The sequence below is a fragment of the Anomaloglossus baeobatrachus genome, chromosome 6 (assembly GCF_048569485.1).
Source record: "Anomaloglossus baeobatrachus isolate aAnoBae1 chromosome 6, aAnoBae1.hap1, whole genome shotgun sequence".
NCBI classification, from domain to species: domain Eukaryota; kingdom Metazoa; phylum Chordata; class Amphibia; order Anura; family Aromobatidae; genus Anomaloglossus; species Anomaloglossus baeobatrachus.
In genome coordinates, this window is record NC_134358.1 from 160,937,154 (window position 1) to 160,956,902 (window position 19,749).

The window sequence follows — 19,749 nt, forward strand, 5'->3', positions numbered from 1 at the left end:
CAGTGTATAATTGATACACTGATAGCATCAAGCTCTGTTTGCAGATTCGAGCAGTCACTACAAGATTGCAAATATTCATACTGACGACTTCCTGCAACTCATCAAATTTGGAAATATGGAGATGAGGAGAAAGAGGAGTGAGGTAGTATGTAACTGCATGTAACCACCTGAAATGGCAAAGAAAGCTGAATCCTAATAGTGTGCATATTATACACTATTAGAATTGGGCATGTAACAGTGCTTGCAACAGCACAGGAAACATGTAAATACAAAATGAACTTATTTTTATGCATTAAAGATAAATCAAGGCTGCATTGGTCAGTGAATATGATCTAAGCTTATCACTTGGAACGTAATATCAATATGTACCTTTGTCTTATTTTTTAGTGGTGCCAAACAGCTAAAGATCATGTAGTAGAAATAACAATAAAGGATATATTTATCATTTTTTTATTACATTTTCTAAAATGCAATAATTTTATAACATTCTATTTTGGAACAGATACTGAACTTTCTGATACCAAACCTCCCCGATTGAGTTCTGTCCCAGTCCCATGCCAGTCTCTTTATTGCCCACAACAGATCATGTGTGATCTATCCACATGACAACTCCAGAGAAGTACAAAGGTTTCACATGACCTCTTTCCAAGTGACAACTGGAACTTACTAGTCATTGGCTGTGTTGGCCATTAGGCTAAACTGCATATGACCTAAGACTGGCCGAGGTATCAAAACTGAAGTGGTGAGGTGTAAATGGCTTCTTTTTAATTTTAGCAAAAACAAAAATGTTGTCCGGCACACCTATTAGCATAAATGCAATGTGTAGGTCTGCATTCACCTTGTTGGCCATTAACAGACAAAACCTAGCATAAAACAACGAGCAACTACCCTGTAGTAAGTAAATAAATAACTAGCAGTAGAACATGTAAATAATATTGGGTTAGTTGTCACTATTTTGATCAAAAAAGCATAAAATCCATACCACCATGATAAAGTGTATCCAATCAGGTCCCTAACTCCAGTATCTCACTTTGCTATATGCCATCATGTCTCAAAATAGATGGGGCAGAGCAGGATCTAGACCCGATTGCTCCTAGCCTGCCCATGGAAAACCAAATGGACAGGATGCACCTAATGATCCACAGATACCACATCTCCCTTTCTGGCCTCTCCGCTCATCCCTGTCACCCATCTGGTCCTCATCATATCTTCTGATTAACACTGCTTGCATTGAACCCCTGATCAGGCCTGGGAGCGGTCTGCAAAAATGTGTGAGAGGTCACAACATCATGACATGACAAAGTATGCTGTAAATGTATGCACACATAAGCAGAACAATCTCGGACCTCATCAGAGCCGTGTACTTCAGCGAGATAGCGGTGATCAGATGTGTAGTGGACCCAAAGAGTAATGGTGAGGTGAGGAATGGCCAGAGACGTGAGCGGTGAGGTGAGTATAAGGATTTTATTTAATTTTAAACTTATGTTAACCATATACAGGTCAGAAAAATGGTGATCACTAGATGCCAACTTACCAAATCTACGTAAAAGCGACTAATATAAATCTACTCATTGGTGAAAGTGAATTTGTAAAATACAAATACAATTAAATTAGACTTGAATATGTTTCCTCAGCTCTAATAACCACTAAAGTAGAAACTGCAATATTTAGCAATATATTGTATATGGACGACCTAGGTAAAAAAGTCACAAAAAAACAAAAACTAATGTGATGACTGTTGTTGCTTTAATTGAATGACTTACAGTATATTCATGTAGTAAAGGAACAACATAGCTTAGATACGTCACAATATGTATAATAAGAGGAGCTGACAATGAAATGGCGCAAGTAAAAAAGCAGCTTGTTTTCATGCAAAGACTTAAAAAGGTGCACTTCAAACAGACTATATATTTAATAGCTATCAGATTTTCTAACTCTCCTCAATTTTGTACAGAATTTTTGATGTAAAGTATATGTAACACATTCTAATGTGAATTTAAAATCATCATATTATGGTAGACATTTAAACAGCTGTAGAGGTTGCTATGTATTAACATGATTCATGGTCCCTGACAGCAGTGTCTCTGATGCTCCCACAGGAGTGTAAAATACAAAATTCCACACATGTTCAAATTTCACTGCCTGCAGCTATAAGAAGGGGAAAAACATAAAACTGGTAAAAATGCTTTAAGTTTAAAAGCATTAAGGATTCTCTAGGGGTCAAATCGAAATTACTATGTTAGAGAAAAGCGTTACCAACTATGGAGATTAATATGGCCATATTTGATTGTTGTGATAATGTAGAATAAAATTAAACTGACATCTATAAATTCTATACTTAGCTAAATCCAGGGGTGTAACTACAATTGGTACAGAGGTTGCAATCGCGCCCCCAACCTGGAGCACAGGGGCCCCAAAAGTTCCTTTGGCTGATACAAAAAGACTAATGCTATTAAAGATTTGCAATAATTGAGGGCCCCACGGGAACTTTTACATTGGTCCTTGTGAAGCTAGTCACTACTCATAGGCTAGCAATGAAGTGGGGTAGTGAAGGGTCCAGGGTCAGATACCAGGAGGCCGCGTAATAACCAAAAGGGGTAAGTGTTACACCTCGTGGCTCTCCTGTGGCAAGGAATGAGACAGTCTCCTTGCCTGCCACGAGCGCTCCTGCTCCGCAGCGCCGAAGGTCTGCCAGACTGCGCAGAGTGCAGGAGAAACCTCCTCAGAGAGGCAGCACAAGGGTGACACCTAGTGGTACTCCTGTTGCAAGAAATGAGGCGGTCTCCCATTCCTTGCCTGCCACAGCTCCTCCTGCTCAGCAGCCTCGAAGGTCTGTGAGGTTGCGCAATGTGCAGAGATTTGCTGCTCAGGGAAGAAGTGAGACTCCCGTTATCTCTACACATTGTGAGACCGAGGATCCCGCCTCTATTTCCCAGAGGCAGGAGGGTGAACATGTGCTATGCTTGGTGGATCCTGATTCGCCCACTGACGTCACACGGCTTGATGACAAGGCTGGTGACGTGGTGAATCCTGACTGGCCAGGCTGGGATGTCGTGGATCCTGATTGGGTCAAGTCCGTCATCTCCGCCTCGCGCCCGCCCTTGGCTGGAGCTACACCTCCTTAAAAGCTCCTCCTGCCATCATGGCGGCGCTCGACCGTCCTTCTATGTTTGGATGTCTGGCAGCGTGCTGCCACGCCACTGCTCAGGCATTATCTTCTTCTGTGGGCTTGGCCCTTGCTGCTTAGGCAGCACCTGGTTTGCAGGCCGTGTCCCTGCCTTGCTGCTCCGGCAGTAGCTCCTTCTACAGGCCGTGTTCCTGTCCCAGGTGAGCTCCTCGAGTCTCCACTGGACTCACCTGGTTATTGAAAGCACACGTGCGTGGGCACCTCTGTGCTACCCTCGTGCCATATTCTCGTGACTTCCACTGGCACACGTGCGTGGGCACCTCTGTGCTTCCCCGTGCAACAGGTACACCGAGCCGTGTGATCCCTGCCATACAACCCACACGGGTTAGGGCAGACCGGTGTACATAGATCGTCTGTGACATTCCAGACGATCGCTAGCAGCAACCCGCTCACTCTTCACCCACCATAAAGTAGATGAGAAACTGTGGAAAGAAAAGCGCAATAGGGTCTTACCCCAAAAAGGGAGGAAGATATGTAATAAAAACACACTCACCTATAATGGTTGTGCCAGTCACAACCACTATACAGGCATATATAAGATCCAGGTCCAGGCAGCAGTCCCAAAGTTGGCTGATAACAGAGAGTGATAGAAGAAGGGTCTTAATTCCGCGCCAAGGACTCAATGGATCCAGGAAGAGATTAATGCTTCTTTAATAACATGCACAAGTCTACGCGTTTCTGGAGACACAGCTCCCTTCATCAGGACATTGGCAAGAGAACATCAAATCTGGTTTCAAGTGAGATGGTGAAGTATAAAAGCATGCAATGATGTCATAGGAAACACCCATCCTGAAAAAAAACTTTGAAAGCGGGCGGGATCCAGATCATTCTAGAAATCTGTATGTTCAAACAGTTCCCTGAATATTAAATTATGATCAAAAAAAGTTATATACACTTCTACTAACATACAGTAAATATGTACAATAATCCTGACAAAAGAAAAAACAAAATAAATATATAATATATAATAGATACTGAATGACATACACGGGGTTAGAACCTGGTGTAAAAGAAAGAAAAACAGCACGATTTCATGGAGGAGCAGAGACATCAACCACAGGACTACCGCCCTGAGTCGTAATTTATCATAGTCCTAAGGTAGTTTCCTATTAGGCAGGCAGCCTAAGGGTATAATGATGGAGCTCAAATTGCTGTCAAGGAATTGCTAGAAGAGAGCGGATGGCCGAGGGCTATGTGTGGAGTATATTGTGGAACCTTCAATGAAATGCAGTACGGAGCTAGTGTCAGAGAGGTGAACAAAGTTCAGAGGCGTGGGGGAAAAAAACACAACCAACATACGCCTGTGCAGACTGGTGCTCAGAAAAAACAGGCAAAAATCAGAGAGACACAGTGTCTAACATATAGAAACTCGGGGGATATATAAAAAACGACAAGGGGCAAACTAAGTTTGAACCTCATTCAAACTATAAGTTCAATTACTGGAGGAGGGGGATGGTCATAATGTAAAAGACTGGATAAGGGAGGAAAAAAAAAAAAAAATCCTCATAGTGTAAGAAGGAAAAGTGGTTAAAAAAATATATATATATTAATTTTTATTACGACAATTAAAAACTAGGAAGCATCTCTGTATTTAAAAGCAATTCACCCTAAAAACTTATTTGAAAAAAATATATATAAATATATAAAAAAATATAAAAAAACATAAAAAAACTGGTTTAAGACATATATAAAAAAATGTTGTGGATTCATTAATAAATAAGTGAAAATTGAGAAAAATTATTATTACGGGTATATATAACCTAAAATCAATAGAATAGATCAGTGACCTCATTGAGACCCAACGGTTTAAGTGTACGTAGTCTATAGATCCAATAGGTCTCCTTTTTGTTGAGCATTTCCATACGGTTAGGGATAAAAGGTGGGATCTGTTCAATAGGGGTGACCCTAAGCTTAGATTTCCTATTGTGTGCTATAGTGACATGCCTAGACAATCCGTGTAGGAGAAAGCCTTTTTTAATGTTGTGACGATGTGAATTCAATCTATTGTGTAGTGGTTGTATCGTTCTGCCCACATACTGTTTATTACATTCACATTCGATCAAATAAATGACATAGTCAGATTGGCATGTTAGGTGGGTTTTGATAGGATAAAATTCCCCCCCTGAACCAGAACAGAATTGTGTCCTCCTATGTTGTATCGAGTAACAACAAAGGCAGTTTCTCATAAGGCATTTATAAGCACCACAGGGTTTGACAGAAGACTGGGAGATGGGAACCTCCCTAAGTCTACTGGGGGCTAGCATATTCTTTAAGCTGGAGGCTCTCCTGAAGGTCACCCCGGGTTGTGCCGGTAAGCACCCCCCTAGGACCGGGTCATTTAGGAGAACCCCCCAATGTTTGGAAAGAATCTTCCTGATCCTCTCACCATCATTACTAAAAGTGGTGAGGAAGTTTGAGGAAAAGTCACAGGGCTTTGTGTCCCCAATCCCCCTTACTTTTTGTCTGATCAAATCTGTCTGGGTCAGGGTACTCGTAGCTTTATACGCTCCCTTGACAAGGTTAAGGGGGTATTCTTTCTCAAGGAACCTCTCCTTTAAAATGTCAGCCTGTTGTTTAAAATCAATGTTGAGCGAACAGTTCTTACGGATTCTTTTGTATTGGTTCTTTGGTATATTAATAAGCCACTTGCTGTAGTGACTGCTGGAATAATGAATATACCCATTGCTGTCAACCTTCTTGAAATAGGTTTTTGTTGAAATCCGCCCATTGTTGTGCCAGAGGGTCAGATCCAGAAAATCAATACTGTCCTTCTGTATATTGGGTGAGAAGGACAGACCCCAATTGTTACTCAACAGGTGTTCCAGAAACAACCCCACATTATTACTGGTATTATCCCATATGACGAACAGGTCATCAATATAACGTTTATACAAAATGATGTGTTTAAAAAAATTTTTTTGAATTATAAATATATAAAAACTCAAACGCCCCCATAAATAAATTTGCGAACGTCGGTGCGACCTTTGAGCCCATCGCGGTCCCGCAGTGCTGATGGTATATTTTATCTTGGAAAGAGAAGAAATTATTAGTTAAAATGAACTCCATCCCTTTCAGGATGAAGTCTTTCTGACCCATCGGTAGGCGATCATCTACCATTAAAAATTGTTTAAAACACTCCAGCCCAAGGTCATGCGCAATATTGGTATAAAGAGCCGTAATATCTAAAGAAATGAAAAGATAGGATTCCTTCCATTCAATATCTTTAGTTAGAGTGATGAGCTGTGTGGAATCACGAAGGTAACTCTTCAAATTCAGTACATGGACCCTCATGATACAGTCTATATAGGCGGCTAAATTAACCGTGAGGGAATCAATCCCTGAGATAATAGGTCGCCCTGGGGGATCCACCAAGCTCTTGTGAATTTTTGGTAAATGATAGTAAAAAGCCATTCTTGGATTATCAATCTCCAAGAAGGCTTTCTCATTTTTATTGAGTATCCTCATGTCCACAGCTGTTTGTATGAATGTACGGTAATTGGCCACTGCATTATCATATTCTTCAATCCCTACTATTTTGTAGTGTGATGGATTAGATAAATTCCTCAATGCTTCTTTTATGTATGTGTCTTTATCCTGCAATACTATGCCACCTCCCTTGTCAGCATTCCTGATAACAAGTTCATGATTATTTTTGAGGGACCGGAGACCTTTTTTCTCTTCTGAACTCAGATTGGGTTTATGGGGGTAACTGGAACAGGTCAATCTCTTGAAATCCTCCAGCACGAGATCGCTGAAGGTTTTCAGATGGTGACCTTTGCTCTGCAAGGGGTAAAACCTAGACTTTGGTCTTAGGTCTGTATGTAAAAATCCCTCAGGATCTCCTGAAGATTCCATGGGGTTATCTTTATTCAACTGGAAGTGTCTGGTCAACGTCAACTTCCTGATGAACTTCTGGAAATCCAGATAGATGTCAAAATCATTGGCATGAGCGGAGGGGCAAAAGGAGAGACCTTTGCTCAGTACTTGGTCTTCCCCTTTGGTCAGAATATGGCTGGATAAATTAAAAATACTGGATTTTTGATTAATTACTTTAGACTTTTTTTGTCTTTCTTGCTGGACCCTACGGCCAGCCCGTCGCCCTCTCCGTAATCTTTTCTCTTCCCTGATCTGGGGGTGAGAAAATCCGTCATCTGCACCTGCGTCATTCTCAGGGCCGTGTTCTTGGCCATGGCTAAAAAAGGGACGCACATATTGTTTTTTTCTGTGTTGTCTATTGTGATGATATTCTGTGTGGGATTACTCCGGACCAACTCTTGAGATGGGAGGGGGTTGAATTCTTCCACCCCAGGTAAGGTCTCTGGGAGTGGAGTATACTCATCATAAATGGAAAGATCTAAGAGATCCATATCTTCCTGGACCGTGGGGGCAGTACCTGGAAGACTGGGGGTATTGTTCTCAGAGATCTCAGTTGTCTCTCTTTCCTTACGAATCTTCTCAATCTGGAGTCTGATCAGGGCCAGCTGTTCCCTGGTTTTTTCAAAGTCTCTGGGCAGGGTATTAACCTTTTGGATGTTACTCGGGGCCTTTACACCTAGATCAGGAATGAAAACCTCATCAGGTATTGGAGGTGCAAGAGTGGGATTGGGAGCTACATGGGCAGAAACAGAGGGTTCACTAGTATTGGAGTGCTGTTCTTTAGTGTTATTAAAATTATCTTTATTAGTTGTGTTCTTATGAAATTTGCTATTAAAGAAATTTCTGTTGAAACTGGTGGACCTAGTCCTTTTGTATGTCTCCTTTTGGAACCCTCTAGGGCCCCCATCCCTAGGTGGATTCTTACCAGGGGGAGTGGGTTTTTTATCTGAGATTTTATCCTGCCTGTCTCTCTGCAGTTTCTTTGATTTTCTAAAGATGGAATCTTGCTCCAACTGGGTCAATTTTGTATTAATGTCTGTATTCAAAATCCTGAACTCGGCATGCAGTTCAAAGCGGCTGAGTTCCTCCTACACCTCAGCTATATTAGCAGTGGCTTCCTTTGCCAAAATTGATCTTTTTTTGTGAAGGCACTGAGGCATGCCCTGCATACAGGTGTTTGAAATGTTTCCCCATTCAGCAGAGAAGATGGGATCTGAGGGAAAAGGAGAGTCATGTTTTATCCTAAGACCTCTAGGACACAGTTTCTCTTCAAGGTATATGGAAAGAAACCTTGCATCAAGGCTAAAATGCATTTCTTCTTTAAGAAGATCCTCCAGTCTTAAAAATAATTTCCTCATGGTTACAGTGTCCTCCTCAGAGTACACATTGGGTAGATCCACATCAATGTCTATGTCACACAGTTCGGGTAAACCAACAGTCTGTAAAATTAGCCTCTCTCTGGAGGACAAACGATTATTAAAATATTCCATTGTTCAAAGAATAATTACGACCCTCTGCTGCTGTATCCACAGATAAGAAGACCGGTCACGCCGGGTCCCAATTAAAGTAGATGAGAAACTGTGGAAAGAAAAGCGCAATAGGGTCTTACCCCAAAAAGGGAGGAAGATATGTAATAAATACACACTCACCTATAATGGTTGTGCCAGTCACAACCACTATACAGGCATATATAAGATCCAGGTCCAGGCAGCAGTCCCAAAGTTGGCTGATAACAGAGAGTGATAGAAGAAGGGTCTTAATTCCGCGCCAAGGACTCAATGGATCCAGGAAGAGATTAATGCTTCTTTAATAACATGCACAAGTCTACGCGTTTCTGGAGACACAGCTCCCTTCATCAGGACATTGGCAAGAGAACATCAAATCTGGTTTCAAGTGAGATGGTGAAGTATAAAAGCATGCAATGATGTCATAGGAAAACCCATCCTGAAAAAAAAAACTTTGAAAGCGGGCGGGATCCAGATCATTCTAGAAATCTGTATGTTCAAACAGTTCCCTGAATATTAAATTATGATCAAAAAAAGTTATATACACTTCTACTAACATACAGTAAATATGTACAATAATCTTGACAAAAGAAAAAACAAAATAAATATATAATATATAATAGATACTGAATGACATACACGGGGTTAGAACCTGGTGTAAAAGAAAGAAAAACAGCATGATTTCATGGAGGAGCAGAGACATCAACCACAGGACTACCGCCCCGAGTCGTAATTTATCATAGTCCTAAGGTAGTTTCCTATTAGGCAGGCAGCCTAAGGGTATAATGATGGAGCTCAAATTGCTGTCAAGGAATTGCTAGAAGAGAGCGGATGGCCGAGGGCTATGTGTGGAGTATATTGTGGAACCTTCAATGAAATGCAGTACGGAGCTAGTGTCAGAGAGGTGAACAAAGTTCAGAGGCGTGGGGGAAAAAAACACAACCAACATAGGCCTGTGCAGACTGGTGCTCAGAAAAAACAGGCAAAAATCAGAGAGACACAGTGTCTAACATATAGAAACTCGGGGGATATATAAAAAACGACAAGGGGCAAACTAAGTTTGAACCTCATTCAAACTATAATAAGTTCAATTACTGGAGGAGGGGGATGGACAGTTTTGATCAGACAAAAAGTAAGGGGGATTGGGGACACAAAGCCCTGTGACTTTTCCTCAAACTTCCTCACCACTTTTAGTAATGATGGTGAGAGGATCAGGAAGATTCTTTCCAAACATTGGGGGGTTCTCCTAAATGACCCGGTCCTAGGGGGGTGCTTACCGGCACAACCCGGGGTGACCTTCAGGAGAGCCTCCAGCTTAAAGAATATGCTAGCCCCCAGTAGACTTAGGGAGGTTCCCATCTCCCAGTCTTCTGTCAAACCCTGTGGTGCTTATAAATGCCTTATGAGAAACTGCCTTTGTTGTTACTCGATACAACATAGGAGGACACAATTCTGTTCTGGTTCAGGGGGGGAATTTTATCCTATCAAAACCCACCTAACATGCCAATCTGACTATGTCATTTATTTGATCGAATGTGAATGTAATAAACAGTATGTGGGCAGAACGATACAACCACTACACAATAGATTGAATTCACATCGTCACAACATTAAAAAAGGCTTTCTCCTACACGGATTGTCTAGGCATGTCACTATAGCACACAATAGGAAATCTAAGCTTAGGGTCACCCCTATTGAACAGATCCCACCTTTTATCCCTAACCGTATGGAAATGCTCAACAAAAAGGAGACCTATTGGATCTATAGACTACGTACACTTAAACCGTTGGGTCTCAATGAGGTCACTGATCTATTCTATTGATTTTAGGTTATATATACCCGTAATAATAATTTTTCTCAATTTTCACTTATTTATTAATGAATCCACAACATTTTTTTATATATGTCTTAAACCAGTTTTTTTATGTTTTTTTATATTTTTTTATATATTTATATATATTTTTTTCAAATAAGTTTTTAGGGTGAATTGCTTTTAAATACAGAGATGCTTCCTAGTTTTTAATTGTCGTAATAAAAATTAATATATATATATTTTTTTAACCACTTTTCCTTCTTACACTATGAGGATTTTTTTTTTTTTTTTTTTCCTCCCTTATCCAGTCTTTTACATTATGACCATCCCCCTCCTCCAGTAATTGAACTTATTATAGTTTGAATGAGGTTCAAGCTTAGTTTGCCCCTTGTCTTTTTCTATATATCCCCCGAGTTTCTATATGTTAGACACTGTGTCTCTCTGATTTTTGCCTGTTTTTTCTGAGCACCAGTCTGCAAAGGCGTATGTTGGTTGTGTTTTTTTCCCCCACGCCTCTGAACTTTGTTCACCTCTCTGACACTAGCTCCGTACTGCATTTCATTGAAGGTTCCACAATATACTCCACACATAGCCCTCGGCCATCCGCTCTCTTCTAGCAATTCCTTGACAGCAATTTGAGCTCCATCATTATACCCTTAGGCTGCCTGCCTAATAGGAAACTACCTTAGGACTATGATAAATTACGACTCGGGGCGGTAGTCCTGTGGTTGATGTCTCTGCTCCTCCATGAAATCGTGCTGTTTTTCTTTCTTTTACACCAGGTTCTAACCCCGTGTATGTCATTCAGTATCTATTATATATTATATATTTATTTTGTTTTTTCTTTTGTCAGGATTATTGTACATATTTACTGTATGTTAGTAGAAGTGTATATAACTTTTTTTGATCATAATTTAATATTCAGGGAACTGTTTGAACATACAGATTTCTAGAATGATCTGGATCCCGCCCGCTTTCAAAGTTTTTTTTCAGGATGGGTGTTTCCTATGACATCATTGCATGCTTTTATACTTCACCATCTCACTTGAAACCAGATTTGATGTTCTCTTGCCAATGTCCTGATGAAGGGAGCTGTGTCTCCAGAAACGCGTAGACTTGTGCATGTTATTAAAGAAGCATTAATCTCTTCCTGGATCCATTGAGTCCTTGGCGCGGAATTAAGACCCTTCTTCTATCACTCTCTGTCTTCACCCACCATAGCAGCGGTCCCTTACACCGCACAGTGGACCTTGACCGGCGGAAGCTGTCCATTCCCCATCTTGGCACGCTTCCCCGGGTCCCCCTCGTAACATTACGGTCGCGCCAAAGGTCTGGCTATGGCTGAAGAGCAGCAGCAGTTGCTGCGTTATGTGCAGCAGTTGGAATCACGTTTGGCAGCAGTGGAGCAGTCTTCCTCCGACAAGACTGCTCTGACGACAGTCGCCACCCAGGCGGCTACCCAGGCTGTGCTATTGGGCGGAAGGTCTCCTCGCCTTGCGCTTCTAGAGCGCTTTAGCGGGGACAGCTCCGAGTGCCGTGGGTTTATAAACCAAGTTACCACCTACTTAGAGCTGTCCGCGACTCTTTACGCTACCGAGAAGGCGAAGGTAGCCTTCGTCCAGTCCCTGCTCACAGGGAGAGAGCTGAAGTGGTCCACGCCGTTGTGGGAGCGCGGAGATCGGGTGGTGAATAACTTAGCATCTTATCTTGGGGCCATGAGAATGGTGTTCCTCGGGCCTCAAGTCACCCACGACTCCGCGCTGCGCCTCCTACGACTTCGGCAAGGGTCCGCTTCAGTCGAGGACTTTGCCGTACACTTTAGGACACTTGCCGCAGAGCTGGACTGGCCCGATAAGGTCCTTGTCCCTGTGTTCTGGGAGGGCCTGGCAGAGTTCGTCAAAGACGCACTCGCCACGCGTGAGGTGCCTGCTACTTTAGAGTCCTTGATTGTGGTTGCCTCTCGCATAGACATCCGCCAGGCGGAGCGGAGGCTCGAGGTCTCTTCAGCACCCACGTCCTCACGGCCTAAAAAGCGTCTGGCTCCCGTATTCCACCAGACAGGTCTCCCAGCCAGCTCTGTAGGCGACTCCGTGGAGTCAATGGAGGTGTCCAAAGCAGTCTCCTCTACCCCAGGTTCTCGGTCTGGTGTCATCTGCTTTTCCTGTGGGCAGAGGGGACACATAGCTACCCGATGTCCCAAACCGTCGGGAAAAGACAGCGTCTAGTTTCCATCAGAGGGGGGTTACTAGACGCTGCTTCTCCCTCTAGGTTGACTATCAGCGCCCAGTTGCAGTTTGGCACTACTCTCTTCTCTGCTCTGGCCTGCCTGGACTCAGGCGCTGATGGCAATTTCATTTCGACCTCCCTGGCAACCCGATACTCAGTTCCCCTGGTTCTCTTACCCAAGCCACTCAGGGTTCGGGTAGTCAACGGGTCCCTACTAGTCGATCCCATCACCCAGATCACCATCCCTCTCAGGATGGAAGTACCACCAGGACACCATGAGCAGGTGTCCTTCCTGGTGCTTCCAGGGGGGACGGATGAGATCCTACTGGGCCTCCCCTGGTTGAGACAGCATGCTCCTATACTCAACTGGGCAACAGGGGAGATCTCATCATGGGCAGGATCCTGTAGGGAGCACCTCGTGACTACCGAACCACCCGCTACCATTAGGTCGGTCGGGTCCTCAGGGAATACAGGGGAGCCAGGTTTACCGACACCTTATGAGGCCTACAGGGACGTCTTCTCCAAGAGGGCCGCAGATACCTTTCCTCCCCACCGGCCATACGATTGCCGAATAGACCTAAAGCCAGGCTCCGAGCCCCCTAGGGGCAGAGTGTATCCCCTCTCTGCTCCAGAGACGGAGGCTATGTCCAAATATATTCAGGACAGCCTGGCAAAAGGGTTCATTCGCAAGTCTATTTCACCGGCCGGTGCGGGGTTCTTCTTCGTGCAAAAGAAGGAAGGGGATCTACGCCCCTGTATCGATTACAGGGGATTAAATGCAATCACGATCAAAAACAAATACCCTTTGCCCCTCATTACGGAGTTATTTGATCGATTCCGCGGGGCAAAGATCTTCACGAAGCTGGATCTACGCGGGGCGTATAATCTAGTGCGAGTCCGAGAGGGCGATGAGTGGAAGACCGCCTTCAACACCAGGAACGGTCACTACGAGTATCTCGTAATGCCCTTCGGACTCTGCAATGCCCCCGCCGTATTTCAAGACTTTGTGAATGATGTTTTCCGGGATTTGTATCTTTCCGTGGTTGCATACCTGGATGATATCCTTATCTTCTCCCCCGATCTTGCCACCCATCGGAGGGATGTCATCCGAGTACTTAAGAGGCTCCGCGCTCATTCGTTATATGCTAAGCTAGAAAAGTGCGTTTTTGAACGTGAATCCTTGCCGTTCCTGGGGTATATCGTGTCCAGTCAGGGGTTAGCAATGGATCCGGGGAAGTTGGAGACAGTGATGAAATGGCCTGAGCCCCACTCGCTGAAAGCGATCCAGCGATTCTTGGGGTTTATCAATTATTATCGCCAGTTCATTCCCAACTTCTCGACGGTGGCAGCACCCATCATTGCCCTTACCCGCAAGGGCGCTAATCCCAAAGCATGGACACGGGAAACGGTAGAGGCATTTCACACTCTCAAAACTTACTTCTCCAGAGCTCCCATCCTTCATCGTCCAGACATCTCCAAACCCTTTCTACTAGAGGTAGACGCCTCTTCGGTCGGTGCTGGTGCAGTCCTGTACCAGAAAGACGAACGAGGAAGGAAGCATCCTTGTTTCTTTTTCTCCAAGACCTTTTCTCCGGCCGAGAGGAACTACTCCATAGGGGATAGGGAGTTACTGGCGATGAAACTAGCATTCCAGGAATGGCGGCATCTCCTGGAGGGTGCGAAGCATCCATTTGAAGTATTTTCCGACCATAAAAATCTCACATACCTCCAGACAGCACAACGCCTGAACCCAAGGCAGGCCCGTTGGTCCTTGTTCTTCTCCCGGTTCCGCTTTATTATCCGCCACCTGGCCGGTGAGAAGAACGTACGGGCCGATGCCTTGTCACGTTGTATGGTTGTGTTGGAGGAGGACGAGGAGGAGCCTCGTCTTATACTACCCCCGGACAGCTTGAGGATGGTCACTCCCACTTCTTTGGACCAGGTGCCACCTGGCAAGACCCTCGTTCCCCCTGAACTACGGAATGAGGTGCTATCGTGGGCCCATGCCTCCAAGGTTGGGGGTCACTTTGGGGTCAAAAGGACCAGAGACCTTGTGACTAGGCACTATTGGTGGCCGAGACTACCCCAGGACATACAGGAGTATGTGGGAGCCTGTATGTCGTGTGCACGGAATAAGCCGTCCCGGCAGAGACCGGCAGGTCTTCTTCAACCACTGCCAGTGCCGGATCGTCCCTGGGAAGTGGTGGGAATGGACTTCCTGGGAGATCTGCCCAAGTCAGCAGGTCACAAGGTCGTATGGGTCATCACGGATCACTTCTCTAAAATGGTCCACTTGGTGCCTCTCCCACGACTCCCGACGTCACGTGCTCTCGCCACCTTATTGATTAGGCATGTATTTAGGCTGCATGGCATGCCTGACAAGGTGGTGAGCGACCGGGGTCCCCAGTTCGCGTCTCGCTTCTGGAGAGAGCTCTGTAAGCTCCTGCAGATAGAGCTGAACATCTCCTCCGCATACCATCCCGAAACCAATGGACTGGTAGAGAGGACCAATCAGACCTTGGTAACTTACCTCCGCCATTTTATCTCCGCGCACCACGACAACTGGGCTAACCTCCTTCCTTGGGCCGAATTTGCCATTAATAATTCGGTCCATGAATCCTCTGGTCAGACTCCGTTCCTGCTCAATAACGGACAACATCCCAGAATCCAGGTTCCGATGCTCATTACGTCACCCGATCCTAGAGTGGAGGATTGGGCGACCGAGGCCCGGGAGATCTGGGATAACACCCAAGAGGCCCTTAAGAGGGCTAAAGACCGGATGGTGACAACGGCTGATGAGCGCCGCCGCCCTGCACCATCCTTCGCCCCTGGTGACCTAGTGTGGCTGTCCTCTAAGAATGTTAACCTACGGGTACAGGCAGCCAAGTTTGCCCCTAGGTTCCTGGGTCCGTTTAAAGTGCTAGAGCAGGTGAACCCGGTGGCATACCGACTCCAGCTCCCTCCACGCTGGGCTATAGCCAACACCTTTCACGTGTCCCTCCTGAAACCCGTACGACTTAATAAGTTCTCGGGGTCCCTTACGCCTCAAACTGACTCCCCGCCCGACGACTCTGAGGTGGCGAAGCTTGTGGAGACAAAAGTTATACGGGGCAGGAGGTACTACCTCGTGGAGTGGGTCGGCCGTGGTCCGGAGCATAGATCCTGGGAATTGGAGGATCATATCCACGCCCCGGGTTTGATAGCAGCCTTCGAGCACGGGCAGGGGGGGGGGCCTAATGTTACACCTCGTGGCTCTCCTGTGGCAAGGAATGAGACAGTCTCCTTGCCTGCCACGAACGCTCCTGCTCCGCAGCGCCAAAGGTCTGCCAGACTGCGCAGAGTGCAGGAGAAACCTCCTCAGAGAGGCAGCACAAGGGTGACACCTAGTGGTACTCCTGTTGCAAGAAATGAGGCGGTCTCCCATTCCTTGCCTGCCACAGCTCCTCCTGCTCAGAAGTCTCAAAGGTCTGTGAGGTTGCGCAATGTGCAGAGATTTGCTGCTCAGGGAAGCAGTGAGACTCCCGTTATCTCTACACATTGTGAGACCGAGGATCCCGCCTCTATTTCCCAGAGGCAGGAGGGTGAACATGTGCTATGCTTGGTGGATCCTGATTCGCCCACTGACGTCACACGGCTTGATGACAAGGCTGGTGACGTGGTGAATCCTGACTGGCCAGGCTGGGATGTCGTGGATCCTGATTGGGTCAAGTCCGTCATCTCCGCCTCGCGCCTGCCCTTGGCTGGAGCTACGCCTCCTTAAAAGCTCCTCCTGCCATCATGGTGGCGCGCGACCGTCCTTCTATGTTTGGATGTCTGGCAGCGTGCTGCCACGCCACTGCTCAGGCATTATCTTCTTCTGTGGGCTTGGCCCTTGCTGCTTAGGCAGCACCTGGTTTGCAGGCCATGTCCCTCCCTTGCTGCTCCGGCAGTAGCTCCTTCTACAGGCCGTGTTCCTGTCCCAGGTGAGCTCCTCGAGTCTCCACTGGACTCACCTGGTTATTGAAAGCACACGTGCGTGGGCACCTCTGTGCTACCCTCGTGCCATATTCTCGTGACTTCCACTGGCACACGTGCGTGGGCACCTCTGTGCTTCCCCGTGCAACAGGTACACCGAGCCGTGTGATCCCTGCCATACAACCCACACGGGTTAGGGCAGACCGGTGTACATAGATCGTCTGTGACATTCCAGACGATCGCTAGCAGCAACCCGCTCACTCTTCACCCACCATAGCAGCGGTCCCTTACACCGCACAGTGGACCTTGACCGGCAGAAGTTGTCCATTCCCCATCTTGGCACGCTTCCCCGGGTCCCCCTCGTAACAGGTAAGGCAAAGGCGTCTTGGTATGAGGTAAAAATTCCAGGAAGGTAGTGGATCAAGACAAAGTGGCTATGCAAACGGGAAGTCAGAATCGAGGTCAGCGATTGCTCAACAACAGATCAGAGACTGAACACAGGAACAAAGCATGCAGGCTTCAACGAGCTAGAAGCTGACCAGCTAAATAGCCATGTAATCCCGCTAAAGGGTAACACCTGGAGGAAGCCCAGTAGGACCGGCCTGTGATATGGCTGAAAGGCAATCCTCAATTTGCATGGCAACAGTTCAGTCCGTCCTGTTCCAGTTTGGGTGGCTTTGCTGTCTTTCAGAATCTTGACAGCCCAGCATGCTCCTGCTTTCCATTGGGCAGCTGAGCTGTCACTCACATCGTCCTTATGACACAGTGAGTGGCTGTTTTGTGACAGTTCCAACTAGCTTCAAGTTATACCACTGGATAAATCCCATACTGTAGACAGTATAAAACAAAAAACTCTTTAATAATTATTTTTCTCGCATAAATAATTTCAACCTTTTCCTGAACAGGAAGTACTAACATGACAAATAAGCCTCTTTACTAACCTATGTACCATGTAGGTACAACAAACAGTAGCCACAGTATATCACAAAAGTGAGTACACCCCTCACATTTTTGTAAATGTTTTATTTTATCTTTTCATGGGACAACACTGAAGAAATGAAACGTTGATACAGTGTAAAGTAGTCAGTGTACAGCTTGTATAAGTGTAAATTTTGTGAGTGCCACAAGCTTTAGGGAGCTACAGTTTATTGAGGGAACCATAAATGCAATCATGTGCTTTTACATACTAAAGCAGAGCATGATCGCCTCCCTTCAGAAACTGGGCCGCAAGGCAGTATTCCAACATGTTAACGACCCAAAACACAACTCCAAGATCTCCACTGCCTTGCTAAAGATGCTGGTCTAGCCAAACATGTATCCAGACCTAAACCCTATTAATAATGTGTGGGACATCCTCAATTGGAAGGTGGAGGAGCGCAAGGTCTTTAACATCCACCACCTCTAAGATATCGTCACGGAGGAGTGGAAGAGGACTCCAGTGGCAATCTGTGAAGCTGTAGTGAAATTTATACCCAGTGGAGTTAAGGCAGTGCTCGAAAATATTGGTGGCCACACAAAATATTGACACTTTGGGCACAATTTGGCTATTTTCACTTAGAGGTGTACTCACTTTTGCTGCCAGTGGTTTAGACATTAATAGCTGTGTATTAAGTTATTTAGAGGGCACACCAAATTTATACTGTTATACAAGCTGTATACTCACTACTTTACAATGTATCAAAGTGTATTATCTTAAGGGCCATTTACATTGCGACATCGCTAACGATATATCGGCGGGGTCACGGTGTTTGTGACGCACATCCTGCGTCGTTAGCGACGTCGCAGCGTGTAACACGTACAGTTAGGTCCAGAAATATTTGGACAGTGACACAAGTTTTGTTATTTTAGCTGTTTACAAAAACATGTTCAGAAAAACAATTATATATATAATATGGGCTGAAAGTGCACACTCCCAGCTGCAATATGAGAGTTTTCACATCCAAATCGGAGAAAGGGTTTAGGAATCATAGCTCTGTAATGCATAGCCTCCTCTTTTTCAAGGGACCTAAAGTAATTGGACAAGGGACTCTAAGGGCTGCAATTAACCTTGAAGGCGTCTCCCTCTTTAACCTGTAATCAATGAAGTAGTTAAAAGGTCTGGGGTTGATTACAGGTGTGTGGATTTTCATTTGGAAGCTGTTGCTGTGACCAGACAACATGCGGTCTAAGGAACTCTCAATTGAGGTGAAGCAGAACATCCTGAGGCTGAAAAAAAAGAAAAAAATCCATCAGAGAGATAGCAGACATGCTTGGAGTAGCAAAATCAACAGTCGGGTATATTCTGAGAAAAAAGGAATTGACTGGTGAGCTTGGGAACTCAAAAAGGCCTGGGCGTCCACGGATGACAACAGTGGTGGATGATCGCCACATACTTTCTTTGGTGAAGAAGAACCCGTTCACAACATCAACTGAAGTCCAGAACACTCTCAGTGAAGTAGGTGTATCTGTCTCTAAGTCAACAGTAAAGAGAAGACTCCATGAAAGTAAATACAAAGGGTTCACATCTAGATGCAAACCATTCATCAATTTCAAAAATAGACAGGCCAGAGTAAAATTTGCTGAAAAACACCTCATGAAGCCAGCTCAGTTCTGGAAAAGTATTCTATGGACAGATGAGACAAAGATCAACCTGTACCAGAATGATGGGAAGAAAAAAGTTTGGAGAAGAAAGGGAACGGCACATGATCCAAGGCACACCACATCCTCTGTAAAACATAGTGGACGCATCGTGTTGGCATGGGCATGCATGGCTTTCAATGGCACTGGGTCACTTGTGTTTATTGATGACATAACAGCAGACAAGAGTAGCCGGATGAATTCTGAAGTGTACCGGGATATACTTTCAGCCCAGATTCAGCCAAATGCCGCAAAGTTTATCGGACGGCGCTTCATAGTACACATGGACAATGACCCCAAGCATACAGCCAAAGCTACCCAGGAGTTCATGAGTGCAAAAAAGTGGAACATTTTGCAATGGCCAAGTCAATCACCAGATCTTAACCCAATTGAGCATGCATTTCACTTGCTCAAATCCAGACTTAAGACGGAAAGACCCACAAACAAGCAAGACCTGAAGGCTGCGGCTGTAAAGGCGTGGCAAAGCATTAAGAAGGAGGAAACCCAGCGTTTGGTGATGTCCATGGGTTCCAGACTTAAGGCAGTAATTGCCTCCAAAGGATTCGCAACAA